This window comes from Carassius auratus, unplaced genomic scaffold (genome assembly GCF_003368295.1).
Source record: "Carassius auratus strain Wakin unplaced genomic scaffold, ASM336829v1 scaf_tig00017073, whole genome shotgun sequence".
NCBI classification, from domain to species: Eukaryota; Metazoa; Chordata; class Actinopteri; order Cypriniformes; family Cyprinidae; genus Carassius; species Carassius auratus.
Window position 1 is genome coordinate 75,402 of NW_020524739.1, and position 16,047 is coordinate 91,448.

The window sequence follows — 16,047 nt, forward strand, 5'->3', positions numbered from 1 at the left end:
CATTTGACCCAGGCAAAGGCTATTTTAAGAGGTCATCATATAGCTTCATAAGCAATGAGAGATCTTAAAGCAAGCAGGTCAAGTGTCGTCCTCAAAACCTTGTTGTTTTTTTTGAAAGGGTTAGCTTGCAGCAGCTGTTCAAGCAAGCAGGGAAGTGACCTGCTCAGTAAACCATAAATAAGTCAGAAAAATATGCAATGACTTTGTAAAAACGGCTGTTGTTTACAACTGGTGTTGTTCACCTTGATTTGTGATTCTTCAGACATTACACCTTGAATGTGTAACACATAATTACCAATAACCTGAATCCACTGAAGCCCATTTCTGCCCCATAAGAAAAACAATGTGTTGGTAAGTCATAGCCATGATGTAAAAGTCATAATTATTAGACAAATAAATTGTATGTACCAATGACCTGTTTTTAAAATTACTTAAGTAATTGAGCTAATATAAGTTATTTGCAGTATTGCAATATTCAGTCATTACAATATCATAACTTAAATATATGAATATACTATTTAAATGTTCTATCAAATATTGTATTGCATTGTTTATATTATAATGAGAAAACTGTTTAGATTATTTCAAAAAATATGGCTCAAAGGGCAATGTCCAGATTGTGGATGCCTTCAAGATGCAGCTGAAAATCTGAGCTCCAGGGTATTTTTTCTTTATTATTTCTTTCATCATCTTTCTTTTTTTTCAGTACTCTGAGGTGTAAACCATCTGTTTGTCTGAATCACCAGATTTCCCTCTGAGAAAGTCCACCTGCAGTACATTGTCTCACCTGTTTGACACTATCTCATGGTGGGCGCTGGCATCCGTTGATTGCTTCAGCCTTGGTTTTAGCAGGAGTCTCTTCGGGAATAAAGCAATCTGTCCATTCTCAGAAGAGTACTTTTTTTAATGAAAAGCATAGCACTGCTGCATAAGGTGTTTGGCAAAGCCTCATTGTGCGGGTGCCAGAAGTTGCATTACGCTCAATTTTATACTTAAACAGTGTTTTCTTGGCAGTGGCTTGGCTGACAGCATTGAGTCAAAATGTACACTCACATCAAAAATGTCAAATTCATAAAAAAAGCTTATGATTTTTATACTAATAGATCACTTACCGTGCTCTTGCCAATAGTTTCAAAGCCAACCTTGAGAAAAATCATTGTTATTATTTTATGACTTATAAGATGATCTGTACAATCGATTAAAAATCTAATCTTATTCATTACAAATATATGCTGATTAATAAATCACAAATATTCACATACCTGAATTTACTTAGAAGAGCACTCAAATTAAGATCATTCAAATACATTGTCATCAACATTATGTTAATGTATTAATAGACAGCTCTACTTAGAGTTAAGTATCATTGAGATGCTATAATAGCTTTTATTAACGTTTAAATTTGAGTTTTTGCTTTTAGACTTTCCATTTTAAATTTAATTATTATTATTTTTTATTAGTTTTTTTTTAATGTCTATAAATAAATTATATTTTAGTTTCAGTTATTGTAGTATCAACAAAATGCAAATGAGAAATGCTGCCTTGGCAACTAGCTGAATTAAAATGAAATAATCTTATTGGATGGACTGTTGTTTTGTCACAAAGAGTCTCTGTTCTGAGTTCGAACAAAAACCCGAGGCAGGATTTAATGTAAGAATAGATCTCAGACCTAAAATAGACTGATTGTCATAGTGAATTCTCCTTTTAAACTGACAATTGTGAATACATTTTATTTCTATACTGACTAATGCATGGGTGAGCAAAGCCACCTCCTGCTATTAAGACAAATAATTAACAATCCTTCTTGACATGTGACATTATCTGCCAGTGAGGCCCCTTCAGACATTCAGCAGGACGGTACACATTCAGGAGTACAGTAAAAATTAACAGTTTTATTATTCTTGACAGGCGCAGAAATGACTTTTAATAAAGCTGAATTCTCAGCCAGTCTGACGTATTGTTAACTGCCCCCGCAGAGAAGAGGGCAAGAGAATATCACTAAGTGGAAACTGCCTTATATTTTGCTTAATGCTTAAACCAAGATAATCCATTTTGTTGTGAGCCAGGCTGACTGTCAGGAAGCAGACTTTGACAAGGAAACCGACTCTGACCTTCAATTAGACTCCCGAATGATAATGCTGTGGGGAGAAAGTGGGAAGTAGAAAAAAGCGTTAGTGCAAAAATCAATAGCTCATTTTCTCCTTTTTTGTATAGGGATTTTGATGTTTGCTGAGATAAAGGCTGACAAGACTGACAAGAGTGGAGTGTCAAATGAACTTGAAAAGCAGAGAAATTGTCACTGTCGTGTGGAACTCAATACGTTTTGTCCACGATTTGTAATTATGTGCAGCGTTTTACAGGGGTCTATCAGTGAGGAAAAACATCATGGCACGAGCACAACTGGCTCTTAAAGGGAAAGGAAGATGAGACTCTGATTGGTTTATTGCACGTTACGGCTGAAAAAACACCCATTACTCATTAAGAGAATAGGGACAACCCGTTTAGACCATGTGCCCGGCCGGGCCAACCGTTTTTCCGTTGTTAAAATAGCAAAAGTGGATTTGGACACGCTCTGAGTGCACCTGCGCCGTGCGCTTTACACATTGCTTTTAGATCGTTAAAATAGGGCCCTTAGATTCTTGAGACTATTTGCATAAATATATGATTTCTCAGTCATTACTTTTGTATACTGGGCTCAGACAAAAAGACATCTTAAATATTAAATAGAACTAAAATTTTATATAAAAAAATAAGAAAGAAAAAAGTTGTAATATCTTTGAATGCCACATTTAAAAGGTTTCCTGTTAAATTAATTATTTTGTAACATACCTGTTTTACTGTTTAAGTTTTTGCTGAAAAGCTGTATGCTGGCAGCTTCTATCTATCTATCTTTATAAAAATGGAGTAAAAGTGGGACAAGTTGCCCCGGACTCCTCAATACAATTTCTTGGTAGCTCAGACCATGAAGAATCTGTAGACCTTCTCTAGAATATTTCTGTTGCGTATTTCTGGTTCGTAATTCCTTTCCTAAATGCATCTAAGTGCTGTGCAATGGCAAAAACTACCGGCACAGATCTTAAGAGTCAGGAGTCCATATTGTGTGTTTATGTAAAGAGATGGAGTCTCTCAAGCATGTCTTCCCCATCTCCCTCAGGTGTCTGTGTCTCTTATGCTCTTCCGACAGTCCTGTTTCCTTCTATACGAATCTCCCCAAGAGAACCAGTGAAGAAAGTTGTGGTTGTGTCTGTGTATTCGTGTTTATGAAAGAAAGAAAAAATCATCACCAGTACTAAGTACGTACAATTGCAGGACATATGAACACATAAATTGTGCTGCAATCACTGCTCACTTTGCCCATGGCAATCAATTTCTCTTTATCTCCATACAACCCAGTTCTTTATTTATTTCTTTATTTTTTCTACCTGGTTTCTCTTTAGGTGTATAAGCTCACCGTCTAAAAAGAGAAACATTTGGGGAGGGGTTAAGATACATTTAAATCAAACTCTCCTTCTTTCCTAATGGTGAAGCTAACACTAGCAGCGTTTGATCTGAGACACTGATGACATAAAGATTAGATGACGCTACAGATGTCACAGTCCCTAAGCATGCTGCTGGGTCTCTAATGAGTCCTGAACCGCGCGAATGTTAAGTGGCATGTGTAAGGTCTCAGGGTACAGTTGTTTACAGTCAAAGGAATAGAGCTGAACTCCCTAAACACCTGCTCCATGACAGTTCTGCACCTCCCATCCAACTGGAGGAAGCTGTCTTGTGTGTTGCCAGATCCGCAGCGAGCAGGTTGCACTGCATCTTAAAATAAAGCAACAACACGAAGCACCATTACCACATGGAAAATTAATCAGCAGCTACAAGGCTGTGAATTTCAATGAAAAGCTTGGTAAGTGTTTGCTGCCGCCGCAGATGAAGAAGAGGGTGATGGAAGGGCGCACTGTGCAACAACAGTCCGTTCCTGTGGGGTCTGAAAAGCTGAAAGATGTTTTTGATGGTCAGGAGTTGATTGGAGGGAAACTTTTGAGAAGCAGTAGGAACATTTTGCACTTGTGGCTTATATAACTTTCTGTCTTGTCACATCACTTCAGTCCTACAAATGAGATGCAGCTGCTGTTGTCAAGATGTTTTCTTACCTCGCTTTTTCACACTTGGTCTGCGTTTGATAATCAGATCTTATATAAAAATAAAAGGGATGCAATGCTATTAAAATTATGGTTGATTCATAAAAAAAATTTAACTCTATATTTTGCTGAAAACATCAATAATGTAATACTGAAAAATAAACTCTGATATTTTAATTGTGAAACATGGCATAAAAACATCAGTCCTAAAACAACTGTGTTGTTAAGTTATTAGTGTTAGTTATTATTAACTTGTTAATTTGGTTATGTTAACGTATCCAAAAATGAAAATCATCTGTAATCATTAACTCATATTATATATATATATATATATATATATATATATATATATATATATATATATATATATATAATTTTATTTTTTTTTGAAACACTTTTCACTGCATGATCACATTACAAACATCAAATAAAAGTTTGAAAAGTTTTTTTCTTTCTGAAAGATTTTTGTTCTTAACAATAACTTTGTGAAAATCTCCTGTCAACAACCTTTGGGAGATTTTTTTTTATCTTTGACAACTGCCCTCGCTGTAGTTTGACATCCATCACATGAAATCCCAGTTGAAATCTGGTTGTGATTAAAGCAAACAGACATCAGAGCTTAGGTGCCCCAATCACCCTAATTCACCTTCCATAAAATCATCTGTTCATTGGTAAGTTCTACGACATTAAATACTCTTAACATCTTTTCTGTTGTCCAGTGATTTTTATGGCTGGTTTGTACTGCGATCAATAGTCTTCAACAGTTCTGTCTGGCATCTGAGAAAAATGCATTTACTGTGGTTCTCATGAGGGGAATCTCTGTCAGCAGATATATCTTTGAATTTGTGCATCACAGCTGTGACACATGCCAAAACAGTAACAGAGAAGTGACTATGGCATGGAAGGGAGGTGTCAGTTATTGAATGACCTCTTATATATTGGTGGAAAGGAATGAGGTGTCACAGCAAGCAGTGGTAATAGACTGGAATACATTAAATAATGGAGGGGGGGGGGGGGGGGGTACACTGAGCTGGAACCAATCTGCGCTTTCTTGAAGGTTCAGGGACCACCAAAACCAGACTGCATGCTGGGTATCTTGATTGTGTGTTAGCGATCTGGAATGCACGAGCAGACGGCACGATAAATGACATCAGCTAGTGCTGAGATTCATTTCAATGAGGCACTTTCAGTATAACACAGAAGAACAATACAATTAATTTCCAGAAATTCAATGTATATGTAATGACATTTATTTATTTATTTTACACACCTTATTGACATCTCATAATGCTTATGTAAGCAGAGAACAACACTTCAATGTTAGGAATTTTTTTTTAGCTCTATTCTTTTCTTCACAGATGAAATGATAAACACATAATATCACAACACTCGAAAACCAACTCATTTAGAAATGGAAAAGGCAGTTCATTATTTTTGCAGTGTCTTTTACTTTTTATACTCTTTACATTTCCCCTCAGTCATTTCCTGCTAGATTTCATAGATTCCTCTCATAGAATACGTGATGTTATTTATCTGCTCTTTTCCATTTGTAATATATGTTATGTATAGTTAACATATTCAAAATACATTTGAGATGAACACTTCCGATAATGTAAATTTATAAGAATGTATTTATTATTAAACTTCACTTCAACTTCACATTCATTTATAAAGCATATTTAAAAACAGCTCATGGTTGACTACAGTTATTTAAAAAAAAAAAAAAAAAGATTCACTGTCTCTTAATTAAAGCAATGTGTCAAATCATAACAACAATAATAATAAACAATTTTTCAACAGAAATGTCTAATTGTATACAAATTATTTAATTATTATATAATAAACATAATGTATATAATTAAATAAGTATGCAAATTTTCACATTCAACCTGTGAAATATCATTGAAGCAATGTATTTCTAGCTATATCATTATTTGTATTTCCAATTCCAAATTGAAAGTAAAATTTCCGTTAACAGCTACTACGATAATACTAATACTTATACGATAATATTAATACTAATCCCAAAATTAAAAGAATAAGAATAATAATAATTATCATTATTATTATCCTGTCCCATTTTCAAAGAAGGTTTTGATCCAAATCTCAGTTTGAACATGAAAAGGCTGCGTTCTCAGTGTGATCAGTGAAGAAACATTACTTCCTTATCTTTGTGTCTTATGAGGATGTCTTTGACATTTCAAAGGCTTTTGTCCAAGTACACCTCACAAGTCAACTTAAACAACAAATCTCAATGCATTTGCATGCATCAGGGCTGAAAGCTGCCTAGATCTACTGTTTTGTCCTCCTTGGAATTGCCACTTCTCCCTACTGATCCAAATTGTCATCTTTGGGAGACGATGGCACAAAGACACATGTGTTGCCAGGGAACAATAATAAAAAAACTCTATTCCAAGTTCAAAGGACCTCAAGTTTGATATACTGTAGCAGTTTTCTGAAGGACTACACTCTATTTGTAGATATTGTAGCACATATTTCATAGACTGACAGGATGGTGGAGAGCGCCTAAAGCTCTCGGCTGGTAATCATGGGTTGCTGGCTTTATATTGAATGTTATTTGGGTGGGGGACCAAGCAAATGTCTGCTACAGATTTCATTGAGTTTGTTTCATTGGAGAGGAGACCATTTTCCCCGTCAGTAAAACAAATGTAGTTGCTCCACAGTAAATGTTTTGAGATCAGCTATTTCAAGCTTGATGGTCGATATGTGAGTTTGTAGTCATGGCTACCACAAATGCCAGGTGAAGTGTGTTTACATTTACAACAAAACTCTGATAACTATCTAACATAATATATTCATTTCCTGTTTCTAACTCCAACTGCACGTTAAGCATAAGATTAAGCATTAAATTCGTATATTTTTACAAAATCTTATTGTTCTCTAAATGCTGTTTTCCAAAGAGATCTTTCAATATGACACAATTTTGCCTGTTTTGTTCAACTATTCAGTTGTAAAAATGATTTACAAAGACTCCAGAATCATTGTGCTTTTGAATTTGTGTCCTTGGACTTTCTGAGATGCCAGGTTGACAAAGAAACTCCACTGGGTGAGAAAAAACATCTTTGATCAACACTTTCAGATTCCTATCAAACTGTCTAGGCAATTGTACTCCATTCAACAGTTAACAAAACCCTTTGCCAACAACACATTAGCACAATAGCAATATTGGGTAGAGTCAACTCTGATAAAGTTTCCTATTGTATCGCAATTAAAAATGAGTCCTACTGGTGACTCCCTTGCTGATTTTCCTCAAGAAATGACAGTTCACACTCCATCTGGACGCGTTTCTGAGCCAGATTTTGGGAACTCAGAGGGAGGAACTGACAATCCAAAAAGGACTCTGAGCAAAGACATGATTAGTCAGACGTGAATATTAAACCATGCTCAGGGACCAGAGCTATCTTTTTTATAACCCTCCCATGAGCCAGCGAGGGTGGTATTTGGCATGATGAATATCACAGGTAATGAACTTTTCACACCCCTGAATTAAGTTCTATTGTGCATCAGATGATACAGTTAATGCATACTTTAATGGAACAATTTAGACCTAATTTTCCATTCATTATAATTAAGAGGCAGCCCCATTGCCATTGTGGAATTAATTTTTATTGCCACTGGTCTCCCTGTTTATTACTTTACTGATCTAACATTGAAGAATCGTGTCTACGCTTATAGTACATCAGCAAAAGCAGCTATTCCCTCTCTGATATCACCTCTCCATTCCTCTGAGGCTTTCTGCTGTTCTTTACTCTTAAGCACTAATTCAATTTACTTGCCAGAGTGGAATTTTGAATTGAAAGTTTGCGCACTTCAACAAGCATCAAATGCGTACATTGAGAAAAGTAATTATTAGTGAGTCTTTGTGAGCTGTTTTCTTTATTTTCCCACTCACCAATATGAAAGCCCTTGCCGCTGTGAGGAGCGTTCTGTGTGCGCGCTTCACTGTGCTCCTACAAGATGAATCATTCTGGCTTGATGCTATTTTCTCAGCAGCATCCAATGAGCCCATCATTCAGAGGGAGCATCGTCTACATAGTGCCATGGCAACAAGCCACAGGCCTGCTCGACAACTTATGTGCTTCACAAAGGTTATACAAGAGGGTCATCCTCCTTCAGGACCATGGACAGAGAGAGAGAGAGAGAGAGAGAGCTGTAATATCACATCTGTCTACCTTTTCCCCCCTTTTTCCTTATTAACTAAGAATGTTTTGCAAATACTTTTTGGAGGTCACAGAGCACACTGTGGTCTTGGATTGAGGAAGCATTAGGATAATATAATAATATTATAAGGAAGTACATTCTGATTTACATTACAAGCATTTACATCAGAAGGGTCCTGCACCATTCACAATTCAATTTCCATGCCTTTTAAATTACAGTTTGGATCCTGAAGTTGAAATGAGGTATCAAACAGGTGCAATTAAAACAGAATTTGCTGCTTTTTAAGACTTGGTTGTAGCACCATGAGTTTTTAACGTGAGAAATAAGTGACAGTAGAAAATGTGTAAAAATGTGGAAAAATGTGAAGGATCCACATGACAAGTGAAAATTTTGAGGTAGAAAAGTAAAATTAGAAATTAGATTTTAATAGTAGTAGTATTAGTAGTAGTAGTAATATAATAATAATAATAATAATAATAATAATAATAATAATAATAATAATAATAATAATAACAACAACAACAATACATATTTGAATGATCTAAAATAAAGATAGAAATAAGAATAAATAAGATAAAAATATTTGGAACAGTAATATGTATATATGATCTTTTTAAAAATGTAGCCTATATATTATGTCTCTTATTTGTTTACCCAAGTAAACCTATTTATCTTATTCGGGCACAAAATCTGAAACATCCAGTTACAAAAGTTTATGTTATATAAATTAATTCATTTAAAAGCACACATGACAAACATGTCCCACAATCTTCAAAATTACTGCAAATTCAAGTCACTTCATGAGGGGTGTGTAGAAAATCAGCTCAAAAGAAGAGACGATTTCTATATTCAGAATATAGCTCAATCTGTGTCAGGAATTAAAAGATACTGCAGATGTTTTCATCCATCTCTACCCTTACTGCTATTGCTATGTACAGCTGTACTTAGAGTATCTTGGAAATTTTAAGACGCTGTGAGAACATGAACATGAATATAGAGTGTCCTTGTATATATTATTCATAACTCACTTACCAATGCACTTTATGAAAAGATAATAACCTGCATGGCTATTATCTGACTCCAGAAGGCTAGATGATAGCGGTTGCATGTTCAGCCTTTGGAAATGCATAGCAATAATGACATATAGCAACCAGCATTACTTTAATGATGTCTTTATTCACAATTGATCATTACTGAGTTGATACTACAGCAAAAATAACCACACAAAGCCAGTTTCGCCAATGTGTTAAAACAAAGAAACAAAAAGTATAAGGTATATCTATTTAAATAAGGTTTCCAGTGGCAGTGCAGGTGGAGGGTGACACATTCCTGCTCGATAGCTCCAGAAACCCTTCCATCAGCGCCGTCACAAAGAGCTGTGCCGTCTCTAATTAGAGGAAATGTACGGATCATTATCCCGTTGGCCAATTAGCATTATTTAAATAAGTCATTGCAATTGTCACTCATTAATCAGCAGATACTGAGGACTTTCTGTCAAGCCTGTCAGCTCACATAGCACACAGCTCACCTGACCCCGTCCAGAGCTCGGTTCCTGTGGAAAAAGGGGACTATTGCTAATTTCTGATTGTTCCACCAAGCCTGCCTTTGAAAGCCTCTTTTATCTGAGAAAGGGTCTTTGTTTGCAATGCTTTCAGAACTTGTGAAATCACGAGTGGATTAAAGTTTCAAAGCTGAGTTTTGAGTAATGAACAGGAAAGATAAACCAATTATTCATTTTCTTGACAGCGTGAAATCTATAAAGGAGCGATTAGAGACATTTGAAAGTTTCTGCCCCTTGCATTGGTTTTATGTCAACTAATTTTTTCTTGCCATTCCGAAATAACACCTAGTTTTCATTATCACCATCAATAATTGAAATAGATTTTTTTCCCTTTTAAATCTCTCTTTTTTTTTTGCTGCCACTGTTTGCTGTTACAAAGCTTAATCACTTATTACTTACACAATAGTCTGAAACTTGAATTTCTGTAATATACAAAACTAACAGTGTACATACATGATTATAGATCCTATTTTGAAAGGCTTTAATATATGTGATAAAGATCAAATACAGCCATATATAGTTGCTGGCTCCAAAACATTCCACGGATCGCCCTTTTCAAAAGTTACACCTTTGTACCAATGACATAAACCGAACACATTCCTTATGGAACACCATTGCTCACCATTTTTTATGCACATATTATGACAACATGACAGCAATGTATGCAGAATATAATAGTAATACTGTTCCTTTCATACAAGAAAATATATATTTTTTTAATCTCAAGCCACATGTACTACAAAATCACTAGGAATATGATGAGCTTTTGCTGCTTTTTGGTCACAGTGCGCTCTGTGACTTCTTAAAAAAAAAAGAATTGCCCTATGGCAAGACAGGGGAAATTGAATCCCGTGTGTGAAGCACAAGAGACTGGACAACATAACACTATTACAGTATCAGGGCAAGAGCCAATGTGCACTGAGCCTAATGATTGAATTAGTTTGACCTGTATTTCTTTTTTCTCTCTCTCTCCAGGAAATACAGAAGAAGTCTAGTTGGACTTGGTGCAGGTACACTGTGTTTACCATCTAAAGGTTAATGCTACAGTGTAGCAACATCAATAAAACATTTGAGAGAGAAAGAGTGAATTGAATTTACTTGGAGAAACAACTGGTATTATCACAAATGAAATAAACAGTAAGTTAGGAACTGAATTTACCGGGCCGGCTCGTAGGTTTGTGGAACATAGATGAAATCATGTAAATGGACCTCACTGGTGTAAAAATAAATGTCATAACATTAAACCTACCACAGCAAACATGACAAGCCATTTATTTTTTAAGAGAAACCAGTAAACATAAACACACTGTACTTGGCTAGGTGAATAACACTGGCACAAACCTTTTGGAAGATTATATCTTTATAACTCTAAAGACTGGAGCAATGATGCAATGAAAATTTAGCTTTGATCACAGGGATAAATTTAACATATATTACAACAGAACAGTTATTTCCAAAATAATGTAGTAGTATTTTACAATTTTACTGTTAACATATAATTCAGTCTGCATGTAGTCACTAACTCTGTCCGCAAAAAAATGTGTATGCATGGGGTAATTATCATAAATACAATCTGTATTGTCTTCAATATGACACCTAATGTATATAATGTCTCAGCAAATTCAGTTATGAGGCCAATCATGATGTACTGTTACTTTTAAACCTTCTCTGATCTGATATCATTTATAGAAAGGCTTCAGAACCACATTTGTAAAAATGTAATCATTTGACATTCAAGACAGTCAGGTCCTATATCATCTTGAAATTGAAAATATCATTGAGCTCTGACTTGTGTTTAATACATTTGTATGAAGCTTTTTTTTTTTTGTATGTGCCACTCTGGATGAAACTGTAATACTGACATGAGTCAGTCTTCACTAAAGGCAATAAAACATAATTTATTTTATCACCAGCTCTAAAGGAACCTCACCATATGTGTAGAAATCCTTTCCCTCGTACTGTACAGCTTGAAGACCGAATCACAGGGTTCGATCTGAAAATTCATTTTAATAGTTGTGAGCATACAAAGTTCAAAGCGGATGTCTCTGAAGCTATCTCTTCAATTATGAATTATTCACCAGATATTATTCCAAAGGTCATCTTATAGTAATTAGTATCCTGCTGTAGACTAAACAGCCTCAAGGTACCTGATGGCCAGTTTAATTACAATTTAAAATGAGTGTGCTGTTTGACACCCTCTATATGTTCAACCGTGGCCTCTGCAGATGGTGCTTTGAAAACCAAGTGCGTCTCCACTAAAGAAACATATTTGCAAAGTTAACAAGTGTTCTTGAAGCAGGAAACGAATGAACAATAAGAAGGTGTGAGTTGCTTGTAAATAGCCACTTCAATCAGTTTCCCATTTGACACATTGAGGCATTTTTCAGCATCTCGGCAGTCCGTCTCGTAGTGTATTGCATTTGCAGCTTCCGCCAGCGACAAATTATAAATGGCTTGCTCTGTTATTCAATAGTAACTTTATTACTTTGTCACCGCATTGGCTTAAACTCTCACTGGCTCTGTCTTCGCTTCTGATTTAAAAAATATTGCTGGATTTAAACGCTGGGTCAACATGGCAATGAGACATAAGCCATGCTGCTGCAATGGCTTCAGCAACCCACTTGAGCAAAAGGAAAAAGCTTTGAGCCGGAGATCTTCAGCGGTGATGTGATGACCCCATCTAGATGCCCTTGATGAGTTACTCTCTCTGAAGACATAAGCCCTCTTTCGACAGCCACTGTGTCATTGTATAGTAACCTCAAATCTTGAAACTAGTTTAGCTTTTGCGATCAGTTCGCCACATCCACAGGGACTTAACCAGAAACTCAGGTGGGCTTTAGCAACTCAATCAGTGTGGGCTGTGGCAGGAAAGTCTCTATCTACAGGTAAAGAATAAAACAGCAATGAGGAAAGTGTCAGAAGTCTTCATGTCCCCCATTTGGGCTGCTACAACACAACTGGGTTGATTAGCTCTATGCTAGCCAGTCATGTCTCATTCATCCAATAAAATGGCCATGGGAAATAATGCAGGGAAAGTGTGGAATCGCTTGCTGCATGTGTGACTGTAAGAACTTATCCATACCCTTTCACCCATTACCTTTTCTCATATTCCCCCATGCATATCAACCCATTGTCACAGCCACTTAGTGTCCACACATGCACTCTCTGCTCACACACTCCAAAATGCTGGTTTTATAGTTTCTGGCTTTTACACTTATGCACTGACACAACTGAGTCTGAGTGTTATTTTTGTATATATATATATATATATATATATATATATATATATATATATATATAGAGAGAGAGAGAGAGAGAGAGAGAGAGAGAGAGAGAGAGAGAGAGAGATAGATAGATAGATAGATAGATATTTTTTTGAGACCCAAAACTGTCAAGCATGAGAAATTACAATGTGTGAAAGTGAATAAAGACTTAAATTACAATATGTCCAATCATACAAAGAGATCATGTTACATCAGAAGACTTACTGCCTGTACAAACCAAGAACAATGACCATAAAGATAACTATAACAATAACTATATTTTACCAACTTACAATAGTGTTCTTTTTTATTAAAAGTAGGCAGGAGTTTTAGCATCTGGCGCTTTAAATGTGTAATAATTTTTAAGCAGATTTGATTCTGATTGGCGGTCTATATATATATATATATATATATATATATATATATATATATATATATATATATATATATATATATATATATATATATATATAACAAAATATAATAGTTTGTAAATAATACTAAAATGCCAGTTTGACGCTTTAAGGCTTTGGTTCCACTTTTGGTTTTTTTTTTTTGTGTTCTTCAGAGGAAACACAGTTAAAGGACATGAGGGTGAAACAATTATTACAATGTTAAGTTTTCAAGAAAACTATCACTTTAAATTGTAACATTTGCATGCTGTTCCTGCAACTTTATCTGCATTGCAGTCTGGATGCTCAGTCTTACTTTTGACTAATGAGGGAAAGGAAGGGTAATTGAGCTCAGCCCTATATGAAAGCTCACACTCATTTACACATATATGCTCGTCAAGCATCAAAAATGTAAAGCCAGCAGAAAAACAGTGTAACGAGGCAGTGCAGCAAAATGTTCAGGAAGTTACAGTGCTGTAGGTAGACCATTTTGCTTGGATAATCTTTATTCATTTGCTTTATAAGGCTCCTTTCTTGCTCCCAACTCTGTCTTGGGTCTGGTCCAAAGCTGCAGTACTGGCACATTTGCAGAGCACATAATGGTGGTTATATGCCCAGACTCACCAATTATTCTTGAGTCCACCTAGGTGGCCTTTTCTCGGTTTGACTAAAATCTCTCAGGTGTGTTTCCGAAGCTTACCTCCTACAGAATCAATGCCTTTAACAGCTGTATAACTGCTATTGTCTGTGCAGACGGACTTAATCAAGAGTTCCCTCTGCCTTCTTTTCTGCAAATAGATAGTGTTTCATATGCACATGCCTTACTTCCACTAATGGAAAGCAGTCCATAACCGAACCACACTTTTTTTGTTAGTATTCTCCTCCACCACCTGCTTTCTAAATCAAGGCTTTGCAGTCTATAAGAGAAAAATAGGATTAAAGTGTTTCGAAATGATAGGACACACAACAGAGTGTCTAAAGATACACAATATTTAATGGTTCAAGAAAAAATTCAAGACAAGAAAAAACATCACACCAAATGTAAATGAGAGTTTCTTATTCTTTTCATTTTTTTTTTTTTTTTTGCATTTTACAGGGGTATGATATCAAGATATAGGCTATTTCAATTGTTCAACAGTGCTTGACTGCTGGCACATATGAAAGCTCACCTCTAAAGAAAGTAATAATTGTGAAATACAGCAAATGATGTTTAAATTACAAGCAGATTTAATATATCAGCAGTTTTATATTCTTTCAGATTCTATACAAGATACATAGTGTGTACATACATTATCCAGACACTGCTGTGCCAGTATACATACATGCACACACACACACAAACGCACGCGCACACATATAATAATATACAGTATGCATATGTTTTGAATACATTACAACAGAGATTGTCCTCATTTTTCATGATTTTTGTCTTTTATCAACTATTTTCAGCAAGTATAAACCACTTTTCCCTTTGTTTACACACACAGTATGTTAAAATTAGTTTCTCAGTGTTACTGCTAAGTATATCTATGTACAATTTGCTCTTTTTGTTTTCATACAGTGATGATGAGAATTGATTTGGTTTTTGTTAAGACGTGTTGGGGACTCAAAGTGTGTTGCGATTCTAGTCCTTCACACTAACTATAACACAACCGAGGAGATGATACTGAATACTGATTGGTGTCAGAACAAGGGTTTAGTGCTACAGAACACACTCAGCCAGCGGAGGTCAACTGGAATCACATGCAAATGAAGATGCCTGACTACTGGGACGGTCTGCCATAATATTTTCCTGAAGAAAAAACAAATACCATCAAAAAAGGAAAGAAACAACTCATTACCAAGGTTGCTTACATGATACATCAGGTAACAAACTTTTTAGAAAAGTACAAAAGTGCTAGAGGGGAGAATATCCATGCATATTGAGACCTTTTATGCATTTATTTATCACAAATGTCCTTATTTTTATTCATTCGCACACAATGTTTGTCTGTTTTCTTGATAAACCTTTGGCACTAATATAGTTGCTCCACTACTCAAAAATAACAGTGCAAATGTTTATCTTCATAATTTCATACATTTTTAAAGTCAACATGAAATAGCATTTGCAACACATTTTTTTTTTTCTTAAAAAGAAACGGGATATTCAAGAGAAAACAATGGCTTATATTTATCAATTGGGAAGTCACCAGAAGTCACTCTCAACAGTTAGGTTTTGTATTTGAGAATGCAGTGGATTCGTTTTGTTTTTGATGGTAATTCGCTACCGAATACACAAAAAAAGAGGTGGGGTGAGCAGTAGCATGCACAAAATGTTGTGCTATGTACAGAGCTGTTTTTGACCATTGAGGAATTGGTCCCACTTTATTTTAGGTGGCCTTAACTACTATGTACTTACATAAAAAAATAAGTACAATGTACTTATTGTGTTCATATTGTATTGTAAAACACTTTTTCTGCTATTGAGGTGGGATAGGGGTAAGGTTAGGGAGAGGGTTGGAGGTATGGGTAAGTTTAAG